Genomic DNA, 12,500 nt, shown 5'->3' on the forward strand with positions numbered 1-12,500 from the left:
CTCCCCCCTCTCTCTCCCTCCCCCCCTCCCTCCCTCCCTCCCTCCCTCCCTCTCGCTCTCTCCCTCCCTCTCTCTCTCTCTCTCCCTCCCTCTCATATCTCTCTCTAACCCTTCATCTTCCTCTCCATCTCCCTCCTCCCCCTCCCTTCTCTCTCTCTCTCTCTCTCTCTCTCTCCAGTTTTCCCATACCGTAAGGGTGGCCCTCCCCCTCTCCCTCCTCGTATGTCCAAGCCTATCATCTCTGTGAGGGCTCAGAGTAGTACAGAGTCTACCCAGGATGCCTACTTCCAGAACACAGGCCAGCCTGCCCTGGGACGACCCAGACAACACCATAGCCACTCTGTCGACCTGGGAATCACTGATGGTAGGTCAACTAAGTCTAAATGCACCTTTTGCATAAATTCATAACATTTTGGATGAGTGAGATTTGGATGAGTGAGATTTGGATGAGTGAATGGGTAAACGAGTGGCACAGTGGTCTAAGACACTACATCACAGTCCTAGTCCAGTACTAGCTGTGCCACTAGAGATCCTGATTTAAGTCCAGGCTCTGTCTCCGCCGTCCGCGACCAGGGGACCCATGGGGCGGTACACAATTGGCCCAGCGTCATCCGGGTTAGGGGAGGGTTTGGCCGGCAGGGATGTTTTCTTGTCCCATCACGCTCTAGCGACTCCAAGGCCGGCCAGGCGCATGCATGCTGACCAGGTGTACGGTGTTTCCTCTTGGTGCGACTGGCTTCCGGGTTATGTGTGTCAAGAAGCAGTACGGCTTGGTTGGATTGTGTTTCGGAGGACGCACGGCTCTCGACCTTCACCTCCAGGGGATCCAGTCCAACTACATCATGTATCTCCTGTCTGTCTCTGTAGTTGTGGTGTCTGGTCAGACCTCCAGGGGATCCAGTCCAACTACATCATGTATCTCCTGTCTGTCTCTGTCTCTGTAGTTGTGGTGTCTGGTCAGACCTCCAGGGGATCCAGGGAAGGAGGTTACTACACAGGACCAGGACAAGGCCGCTCCCGCCAGCACTCCAACTCAGCCGAGAGTCTGGACGGGGTCCTCCGGGGCGGCCGGGAAATGATGCCCTATGGAGGAGGAGGACAGGGACCCATCAGAGTCAAACATAGTGGCTCCGCGGATAGTCTCCTGGAGGGGCCCAGGGGAAGGGAGAGGGGAGAGAGGGATATGAGGCGGGCAGGGGGGAGTCTGTGGAAGTCTGCCTCCCTCCCACAGAACAGTATGGTGCTGAGTAAGATGGGAGGAGGAGGAGGAAGAGGAGGAGGAGGAGGAAGGAATTGGAGGCCTTCTATCGCTGTACAGGTTTGAGGCTTTTTTACGTGTCATTTTTTAAAATATATATAATTTATTCCCATGTTTCTGTTTGTTTGAATGAAATCTGACCTTTGACCCTGTGTGTGTGTGTGTGTGTGTCAGGTGGACAGCCCGGGGACCCTGACAGACTCGGACGCGGAGAGCAAGGCTCTGAGAGAGGTTCACTCTATAGGAGTGCAGGTGGAGGAGGACAAGAGGTACTGTTATAATTACAGCTTAATAACACACATTAAAGGTTAACAAAGAGAGAGAGAGACAGAGAGAAGTAGATATGAAGCCTCCAGAGAGTCTCTCTCGCTCTCTCTGTTTCTCTCGCTCTCTCTCTCTCGGTCTGTCTCTGTCTCTCTTTGTCTCTCTTTGTCTCTGTCTCTCTGTCTCTGTCTCTCTCTCTCTCTTCCTTACTGTCTCTCTCTGTCTCTCTCTCTCTCTTCCTTACTGTCTCTCTCTCTCTCTCTTCCTTACTGTCTCGCTCTGTCTCTCTGTCTCTCTCTCTCTCTGTCTCTCTCTCACACTCTGTCTCTGTCTCTCCCTCTCTGTCTCTCTCTCTCTCTCTGTCTCTGTATCTTCCTTTCTGTCCCCGGGTGTCACTCTCACCCTTTTCCGGGTGTATACACAGTAGTCATGGTTACACCCAGTTATTATCGAAGTTGAATCTGACAAAGGAAAAAAATCCCTCAATTTCCCTCATCTGTCTGTCTCTGCATGAATAGTGTCCGTGTGTATTTACAGTAGATACAGCCCAACCCTCCTCCCCTCCTTCCCCTCCTCTCCTCCCAGGCGTGCTCGGTTCAAGCGCTCCAACAGCGTGACGGCCGGCGTCCAGGCAGACCTGGATCCAGAGGGGGGTTACCCAGGACTCACCATCGCTGTTCCTACCCAGGATAAGAGCCTACAGTTCCCAGGCCACACCATCGCTGTTCCTACCCAGGATAAGAGCCCCCAGTTCGGCTGCTCCTTCCAGAGACACTCCTCAGAGCCAGGGTCAGCTGACCAGTACGCAGAGTACCACCGCACGGTCAGTGGTTAGGTTGGGTTAGTTGGTTAGTTAGTTGGTAAGTAAATGAGCTAGTTGGTTAGTTAGCAAGTTAGTTGGATAGCAGTTGGTTAGTTACTTAGTTGGTTAGTTTATTAGCAGGTATTTATTTAGTTAGTTAGCAGTTAGTGAGTGAGTTAGTTAGTTAGCAGTTAGTGAGTTAGTGAGTTAGTTAGCAGTTAGTGAGTTTGTTTGTTAGCAGTTAGTTAGTTAGTTTGTTTGTTAGCAGTTAGTTAGTTAGTTGGTTAGTTTATTTGCAGGTATTTGTTTCATTAGTTAGTTAGTTAGCAGTTAGTTAGTTAGCAGTTAGTTAGTTAGTAGTTAGTGAGTTAGTTTGTTTGTTTATTTGCAGGTATTTGTTCCGTTAGTTAGCAGTTAGTTTGTTAGTTCGTTAGTTAGTTTGTTAGCATTTTGTTGGTTAGTTAGCTAGCTATCAATTAGGTAGATAGTTAGTTACTTTGTTAGTAGCAGTTAGTAGTAGTTAGCATCTCTAGCTCCTGCGTGAGGATAGTATGCAACGCCAGTTTGGCTGCTTTATGTTTATTATTTTCAATACATCATTAAAGGACTTATCTACTTCCTGTCCTCTTCATCCCCATTGGGACTTCAGTACATCATTAAAGGACTTATCTACTTCCTGTCCTCTTCATCCCCATTGGGACTTCAGTACATCATTAAAGGACTTATCTACTTCCTGTCCTCTTCATCCCCATTGGGACTTCAGTACATCATTAAAGGACTTATCTACTTCCTGTCCTCTTCATCCCCATTGGGACTTCAGTACATCATTAAAGGAATTATCTACTTCCTGTCCTCTTCATCCCCATTGGGACTTCAGTACATCATTAAAGAACTTATCTACTTCCTGTCCTCTTCATCCCCATTGGGACTTCAGTACATCATTAAAGGACTTGTCTACTTCCTGTCCTCTTCATCCCCATTGGGACTTCAGTACATCATTAAAGGACTTATCTACTTCCTGTCCTCTTCATCCCCATTGGGACTTCAGTACATCATTAAAGGACTTATCTACTTCCTGTCCTCTTCATCCCCATTGGGACTTCAGTACATCATTAAAGGACTTATCTACTTCCTGTCCTCTTCATCCCCATTGGGACTTCAGTACATCATTAAAGGACTTATCTACTTCCTGTCCTCTTCATCCCCATTGGGACTTCAGTACATCATTAAAGGAATTATCTACTTCCTGTCCTCTTCATCCCCATTGGGACTTCAGTACATCATTAAAGAACTTATCTACTTCCTGTCCTCTTCATCCCCATTGGGACTTCAGTACATCATTAAAGGACTTATCGACAATTGAAGTCAGAGGATTACATGCACCTTAGCCAAATACATTTTAACTCAGTTTTTCACAATTCCTGACATTTAATCCCAGTAAAAAATCCCTGTTTTAGGTCAGTTAGGATCACCACTTTATTTTAAGATGTGAAATGTCAGAATAATAGTAGAGACAATTATTTATTTCAGCTTTTATTTCTTTCATCACATTCCCAGTGGGTCAGAAGATTACATACACTCAGTTAGTATTTGGTAGCATTGTCTTTAAATAGTTTCACTTGGGTCAAACATTTCAGGTAGCCTTCCACAATAAGTTGGGTGAATTTTGTCCCATTCTTCCTGACAGAGCTGGTGTAACTGAGTCAGGTTTGTAGGCCTCCTTGCTCCCACACACTTTTTCAGTTCTGTCCACAAATTCTATAGGATTGAGCTCAGAGCTTCGTGATGGCCACTCCAATACCTTGACTTTGTTGTCCTTAAGCCATTTTGCCACAACTTTGGAAGTATTCTTGGGGTCATTGTCCATTTGGAAGACCTATTTGCGACCAAGCTTTAACTTCCTGACTGATGTCTTGAGATGTTGATTCAATATATCCACATAATTTTCTTACCTCATGATGCATCTATTTTGTGAAGAGCACCAGTCCCTCCTGCAGCAAAACCATCCCACAACATCACGCTGCCACCCCTGTGCTTCACGGTTGGGATGGTGTTCTTTGTCTTGCAAGCATAACCCTTTTTCCTCCAAACATAACGTTGGTCATTATGTCCAAACAGTTCAATGTTTGTTTCATCAGACCAGAGGACATTTCTCCAAAAAAAGTATGATCTTTGTCCCCATGTGCAGTTGCAAACCATAGCCTGGCTTTTTTATGGCGGTTTTGGAGCAGTGGCTTCTTCCTTGCTGAGCAGCCTTTCAGGTTATGTCGATATAGGACTCGTTTTACTGTGGATATAGATACTTTTGTACCTGTTTCCTCCAGCATCTTCACAAGGTCCTTTGCTGTTTTTCTGGGATTGATTTGTACTTTTCGCACCAAATTACGTTAATCTCTAGGAGACAGAACGCATCTCCTTCCTGAGCGGTATGACGGCTGCGTGGTCCCATGGTGTTTCTCCCAAGGATGAACCAGTCTATTAAAAACTATTCTGAGGTCTTGGCTGCTTTCTTTTGATTTTCAGAATCACTGAGTTTGAAGGTAGGCCTTGAAATACATCCACAGGTACACCTCCAATTGACTCAAATGATGTCAATTAGCCTATCAGAAGCTTCTAAAGCCATGACATCATTTTCTGAAATGTTCCAAGCTGTTTAAAGGAACAGTCAACTTAGTGTATGTAAACTTCTGACCCACTGGAATGGTGATACAGTGAATTATAAGTGAAATAATCTGTCTGTAAACAATTGTTGGAAAATTACTTGTGTTATGCACAAAGTAGATGTCCTAACCGACTTGCCAAAACTATGGTTTGTTAACAAGACATTTGTGGAGTGGTTAAAAAATGAGTTTTAATGATGTATGTAAACTTCTGATTTCAACTGTGCTTCCTGTCCACTTCATCCCCATTGGAACTTCATTACATAATGATAATCCCTCCACTTCATCCCCATTGGGACTTCATTACATAATGATAATCCCTCCACTTCATCCCCATTGGGACTTCATTACATAATGATAATCCCTCCACTTCATCCCCATTGGGACTTCATTACATAATGATAATCCCTCCACTTCATCCCCATTGGGACTTCATTACATAATGATAATCCCTCCACTTCATCCCCATTGGGACTTCATTACATAATGATTATCCCTCCACTTCTTCCTATTAAACAACAAAGTTACAATCTTCACTTAAAAGTATCCTCTCCATTAAACTTAACTTGACTTGCTTTGAATTAAACCCTTGTATTCTTTTAGTTTAGCTTAAGTCACAAACTTCCTCGATCAGGTTCTGTGTTGAGTTAATGTTGAGCTAAGCCTTAGCTTACCTTAGCTTATCAACTAGCATAACTGGTTGTTTAATGTTGAGCCTTAGCTTATCAACTAGCATAACTGGTTGTTTAATGTTGAGCTAAGCCTTAGCTTATCAACTAGCATCACTGGTTATTTAATGTTGAGCTAAGCCTTAGCTTATCAACTAGCATCACTGGTTGTTTAATGTTGAGCTAAGCCTTAGCTTATCAACTAGCATCACTGGTTGTTTAATGTTGAGCTAAGCCTTAGCTTATCAACTAGCATATCTGGTTGTTGCTACTGGTTGTCTCTAGGTGCACACCCAGGGCCAGTGGACCTACAGAGAAGACTATGTCCAGGATGGTTACGCTACAGACAACCACCAGATCCCCCCGCTGCCCCCGCGGGCCCACTCCCCCCTACCCCTCGCTGCGGACCGTGGAGGCTGGACAGGTACACCCCAGCCCTCGCTGGAGGGGGGCCCTCGGAGTCTGCCTGACTCTGGTCGCGCCTCGCCCTGTCTGAGAGACGGAGAGTTTTTCCTACGCCTCCTTCAGATGGAGGTGGAGAGGATGGAGGGATGGTGTCAGAACATGGAGAGAGAGGGGGAGGAGAACGAGCTGCCGGAAGAGGGTGAGGAAAGGGGAAGGGGGGGGGACGTTGGATGAGGGGTGGGGACTGTCAGAAAGAGGACTAAGTTATAGGAAATACGGACTGGTTTAAACCTCAGCTCACAAATTACACACGTTTTACTTTCTACTTCCTGTGTACTGACTCCCCCTCTTCCTGTTTCCGGCTTCCTGTTTCCTGTGTGTTTCCTGCCCAGTTCTGGAGCTGATCCGTACCGCGGTGGGCAGTGCCCAGATGCTCATGTCTCAGAAGGTCCAGCAGTTCTTCCGTCTGTGCCAGCAAAGCGTGGTGGGTGTGTGTGTGTGTGTGTGTGTGTGTGTGTGTGTGTGTGTGTGTGTGTGTGTGTGTGTGTGTGTGTGGGTGTGTGTGTGTGTGTGTGTGTGTGTGTGTGTGTGTGTGTGTGTGTGTGTGTGTGCATGCATGTGTGTTTTTTGGTTTTACTATCCTTGTGGGGACCAGAAGTCCTCACATGGATAGTGAACCAAGGGGGAAAAAACTCATACAAGCGATATGCCGGTCCCCACAAGGAAAAAGCCTATTTTAGGGTTAGTTATGGTTAGGGGTTATGGTTAGGGGTTATGGTTAGGGGTTAGGGAATGTCTGTGTTCTCTCTGTGTTCTCTCTGTCTACCTATGAAGAACTCTGAGTCCTATGGCCATTTATTCTACAGTTTATTAACAGTTTTCTCCTAAATGGTTCTTATGATTCCCACCCTACTTATGAATTATATTTTTTTACCCTTCCCTCCACCCCTCACCCCTCCAGGACCCCTCAGCATACCCCCAGCCCACCTCTCAGGACCTGTCCGGGCTCTGGGACCTGCTCCAGCTCAACATGGAAGACGTCAGGGTCAAGTTCCAGCACCTCCAGAGGCTCAAGGACTCCGGCTGGAGGCTTCCCCCAGACAAGAAGGTGAGAGCTGGGGTGTCGGCTTGACCCTGCTGCCTCCTGATCCTGGGCCATTCCCCAGAGTGTCAAGATGGCGGTGTGTCAGAGAGTGGCACAGATGGTGCTGCTGCCCCCCGCGAGCAAGCCCTGGCTGTGAAACTGCACAACGTCATAAGAAATTGAGGAGAGAGGCTTTGAGCCGAAATGGCATTGAGCTCTAACGCTTTGTGTGAGTTCTGAATGAGAGGAACTGAGCCTGTTTGAGCTAAAATGACTGAGTGTTGTTTCCAAGCTTTATGGTAATACTTCTAAAATGCAGTGCATTCAGAAAGTATTCAGACCCCTTGACTTTTTCCACATTTTGTTACGTTACAACCTTACTATAACATTGATTACATTTTCCCCTTCAAATCTACCCATAATACCCCATAATAACAAACCAAAAAGAGGTTTTTAGAATTTTTTGCAAATGTAAAAAAAATATATATTTAAAGAAAAACTTAAATATTACATTTATATAACTATTCAGACCCTTTACTCAGTACTTTGTTGAAGCACCTTTGGCAGTGATTACATCCTCGGGTCTTCTTGGGTATGACACTACAAGCTTGGCACACCTGTATTTGGGGAGTTTCTCTCATTCTTCTCTGCAGATCCTCTCAAGCTCTGTCAGGTTGGATGGGGAGCGTCGCTGCACAGCTATTTTCAGGTCTCTCCAGAGATGTTAGATCGGGTTCAAGTCCGAGCTCTGGATGAGCCACTTAAAGACATTCAGAGACTTGTCCCGAAGCCACTCCTGCGTTGTCTTGGCTGTGTGCTTAGGGTCATTGTCCTGTTGGAAGGTGAACCTTCACCCCAGTCTGAGGTCCTGAGTAGATTTTTATCAAGGATCTCTCTGTACTTTGCTCTGTTCATCTTTCCCTCTTTCCCGACTAGTCTCCCAGTCCTTGCCACTGACAACATCCCCACAGCATGATGCTGCCACCACAATGCTTCACCGTAGGGATGGTGCCAGGTTTCCTTCAGACATGACGCTTGGCATTCAGGCCAAAGAGTTCAATCTTTGTTTCATCAGACCAGAGAATCTTGTTTCTCATGGTCTGAGTCCCTTAGGTGCATTTTGGCAAACTCCAAGTGGGCTGCCATATGCCTTCCTTCTGGCCACTCTTCTGTAAAGGCCTGATTGGTGAAGTGCTGCAGAGATGGTTGTCCTTCTGGAAGGTTCTCCCATCTCCACAGAGGAACTCTGGAGCTCTGTCAGAGTGACCATCGGGTTCTTGGTCATCTCCCTGACCAAGGTCCTTCTCCCCCGAGTGCTCAGTTTGGCCCGACGGCTGACTCTAGGAAGTGTCTTAAAATTATTCCATTTAAGAATGATGGAGGCCACTGCGTTCTTGGGGACCTTCAATGCTGCAGAAGTGTTTTGGTACCCTTCCCGTGATCTGTGCCTCGACACAATCCTGTCTCGGAGCTCTACGGACAATTCCTTTGACCTCATGGCTTGGTTTTTGCTCTGACATGCACTGTCAACTGTGGGACCTTATATAGACAGGTGTGTGCCTTTCCAAATCATGTCCAATCAATTTAATTTACCACAGGTGGACTCCAATCAAGTTATAGAAACATCTCAAGGATGATCAATGGAAACAGGATGCACCTGAGGTCAATTTCAAGTCTCATAGCAAAGGGTCTGAAAACTGATAAATTATGTAAATAAGGTATTTCAGTAAAACAAAAAAAAACATTTTTTTGCTTATATTGTGTAGATGGATGAGTAAAACGTAATAAAATGCACTGTGTTGTTTATTACATCTGATATATTGTTTTTTAGGAGAGACAGGAAGTTCTACACTCCCAGTAGCAACTATGAACTATTATTCTTCCTCTGTTTATCCACATAATGATCCGGTGTCTTTATTTGGTCTGAATATTCTGTCTTTTTTCCCTTTATATTGTTTAATGGTTTTTACATCTCATTATCTGTCTGTCTCCCTACGATCTTCTATTTGATCTTAATCATTTTCTCACTCAAACCTTTCCCTCATTCTCCCTCATCTCCCTCATTATCCCATGACCCTGCTCCATCCTTCCATAATGTCCACCCCTCATCCCCCTCTTCCTCTCATCTCCCTTCCCCTCATCCCCCCTCCCCTCATCCCCCCTCCTCTCATCCCCCCTCCTCTCATCCCCCTCTTCCCCTCATCCCCCCTTCCCCTCATCCCCCTCTTCTCAGGATGACAAGAAGCTTCCTCCCCCACTACCAAAGAAGCCAGCTGGGGGGGTGAGCGGCAGTCTCCGTGCCGACAGCGTCAGCGACCTCTCGGTGGAACGAGGGGTAGGAGGAGGCGGAGGGGTGCTGGTGATGGCCCGTAGCGGGGGTGTGGGACGGGCCGTGCCTATCCGGGAGAAATCCTTAGACCTGGGGGACAGGCAGAGGACTGAGGCACGCAGGAGACTGCTCCAGACCAAGAGGTCCTCTTCCTTCAGACAGAACTCAGCCACGGAGAGCGCCGACAGCATCGAGATTTACATCCCAGAGGCTCAGACCCGGCTCTGAACATGGAGATACATACATTTATCCCAGTGAACAGAACCGACCCGACGCCTGGGACAGCCTAAATATAGAGATATAGCTAGCTATCCCACCCTAGAACGACCACAACCATTAAGATCTACATCCCGGAGGCTCAGACCCGGTTCTGAACACTGGAACCAACTAAACGTGGAGATACAACCTATTTTCTGAGGATCCTAGATCAACCAAAACTCTCCCAAGTTCCATACACTGATCCCCCCCTCTCCCAATGACGTTATAGGCCATACTGACTTTCTCAAGTCTTCACTGTTGGGGGATGCTGGGTCCCATCGTCATGCCATTCCAAGGACGAGGCAAGACAGAAGGGGAGAGCCATTTGTGCCCTGGAACTTTGAATCCCCAATAAACAAACACAACCAATCTGTAGCGAGAATGATGACTACGGGATCACAGTTGACTCCACACACACATTTATTTCCCTCATCTTAGTCGGGGGGAGAGAGAGATAGAGCTGTAAAATACAGTGACAGTCACTGAAAGGTGTAGTCATGCAATAGTAGCATGTCTGTGCATGCCTGTCCACCTATAGCGTAGCCTAGCCAAGCCTGGAATAGCCTAGCCTATCTTAGCCTCAGCTCATCTTAGCCTCTTAGCCTATTTTAGCCCATATTAGCTCATCTTAGCTCATCTTAGCCTCTTAGCTCATCTTAGCCTCTTAGCTCATCTTAGCTCATCTTAGCCTCTTAGCTCATCTTAGCCTAGCTTCCATCTTCACGGGAAATAAGGGCTTCACAAATCTCAACCACTCTTGTGCAGATTCTCCCTCTAAATGGCCACTCAACATCACCCAAGGCTCTAAAGGTAATCTCAATATCAACTAGCTACCATTCGACGCCATTTGGCTAGTTGGCTACATCCTCTGAAGACTGTGTTAATACACACTCACTCAACATTCAACTACGGATGACATTTAACCTACATGCCTCCTACACATGTCCCAGTCAACACTCATTCACCTAAGGTTTTATTCTCTCACGACTCCTTCCTATTGGCCCGAGCATCCATCAATCTACCAGCTGTCTGGGTAGCAGTGTACTGTTTGAAGGAGAGTGTGTTTTTCTTTTTTTTGTACATCGTTTTGAACGATGCTGTTCACCAGCTATCTAGTGTGGCACGGTATACTTGACAGCCAGAAAACATCACAAACAAACAAAAGTACCTTGAAGCTGTTTTCTTTTTTAGATATTCCTTCTGAAGTGTAAAAGGTTTGGCAGTGGGTGGGTGGTATGATTTTTTTTTGAGTTTTAGAGTTTTTCAGAATGTTGAAATTTCACAACAGGGGATCCTTTTTCACTGTGAGACAATGGCACCCCCTGGTGGCCAAAGGAGAATCACAGAATCACTGTCAGAGGAGGAGGGTGTGTGGGACTGGGGAATATCGGCCTCATAAAAACAGGAGACTTACGTAGCAAAAAAGTCTTATGTACTTTTTAGATATATTTATTACATTTCCAACAAAAAAAATGCTTTTTCAAGATTGGATCGCCAAGCAAACTGGCAAAATGAATCGAAGAGCTGCCAAGGGCCCCAGGCGATTTCTCTGCCTGTCAGCTTCCTCCTCCCTCTATGTAACTTCAGCACAAGACACACCCTTCCAACAGAGAGAGGGATTAACTCTTTGCTCTCCTTTCACCCCCCCCCCCTCTCTCTCTCTCTCTCTCTCTCTCTCTCTCTCTTCCTGTCTCTCAATTCAATTCAAGGGGCTTTATTGCCAATGGGAAACATGTGTTAACATTGCCAAAGCAAGTGAGGTAGATAATATACAAAAGTGAAATAAACAATAACAATTAACAGTAAACATTATACATACAGAAGTTTCAAAACAATAAAGACATTACAAATGTCATATTATATATATACAGTGTTTTAACAATGTACAAATGGTATATATACAGTATCTCTCTCTTTTCCTCTTCCCCCCTCTCTCTCTCTCTCTCTCTCTCTCTTCCTGTCTCTCTCTCTCTCTCTCTCTCTCTCTCTCTCTCTCTCTCTCTCTCTCTCTCTCTCTCTCTCTTCCTGTCTCCCTCTCTCTCTCTCTCTCTCTTCCTGTCTCTCTCTCTCTCTTCCTGTCTCCCTCTCTCTCTTACTGTCTCCCTCTCTCTCCCTCTCTCTCTTCCTGTCTCCCTCTCCCTCCCTTTCTCTCAGAAGCCTTGTCATGTGTTGCCTATACAGTGAAATCCAGTCTAATTCACTAAAACGTTCCTCTCCAGAATCTTTTAAAACATAATTCAATGTCCCTTCTCTTTTCCCCTCTAAAAAAAGAGAATTGGAACGAGGGACGGAAACAGAGAGAAGGCACAGTACCATACAGTAGGCTGGGTGGGTCACATGGTATTATCTGTCTCCAATAACAAAGGAATTATTAATGAGTTTTTTTGCCCTAGAAATGTTTCAAGGGGCTCTGAAATACTGTGGATTTGAGAAAAAAAAAACATTGGAATTTAAGAGACAAAAACGAAGAAAAAAACGAAAAAAGATTTCCCTACAAGCCGTGTGTTTGCACCCGCAATTATGGGTGACATTTTGCGATGAACAAGGGCTGCGTTTTGCAGTGTGTGTGTTGACTTGTATTTTTGAGCTATATACTTGAAGCCCAATTGTGAGGTGATTCTGTTATCATGACCTGGCTATTCCTTTTATATTATCAGAAAATGTAATGAGCTTAAAATGTAATATTTATAATGTAATATTTAATTATTTAATGTGAGATGTATATTTTAGTATGTTATTTACCGACATTTCTAGATTAGTAGAGATGTAAAG

General features: G+C 45.5%; 1 pseudogene; it reads left to right on the forward strand.

Moving 5' to 3' along the window:
• The window catches only part of LOC109884256 (disks large-associated protein 3-like), a 17,280-nt pseudogene extending 5,875 nt beyond the window's left edge, over window positions 1-11,405 (forward strand).
• Window positions 11,406-12,500: the final 1,095 nt, after the last annotated feature.

This window comes from Oncorhynchus kisutch, linkage group LG17 (genome assembly GCF_002021735.2).
Source record: "Oncorhynchus kisutch isolate 150728-3 linkage group LG17, Okis_V2, whole genome shotgun sequence".
NCBI classification, from domain to species: domain Eukaryota; kingdom Metazoa; phylum Chordata; class Actinopteri; order Salmoniformes; family Salmonidae; genus Oncorhynchus; species Oncorhynchus kisutch.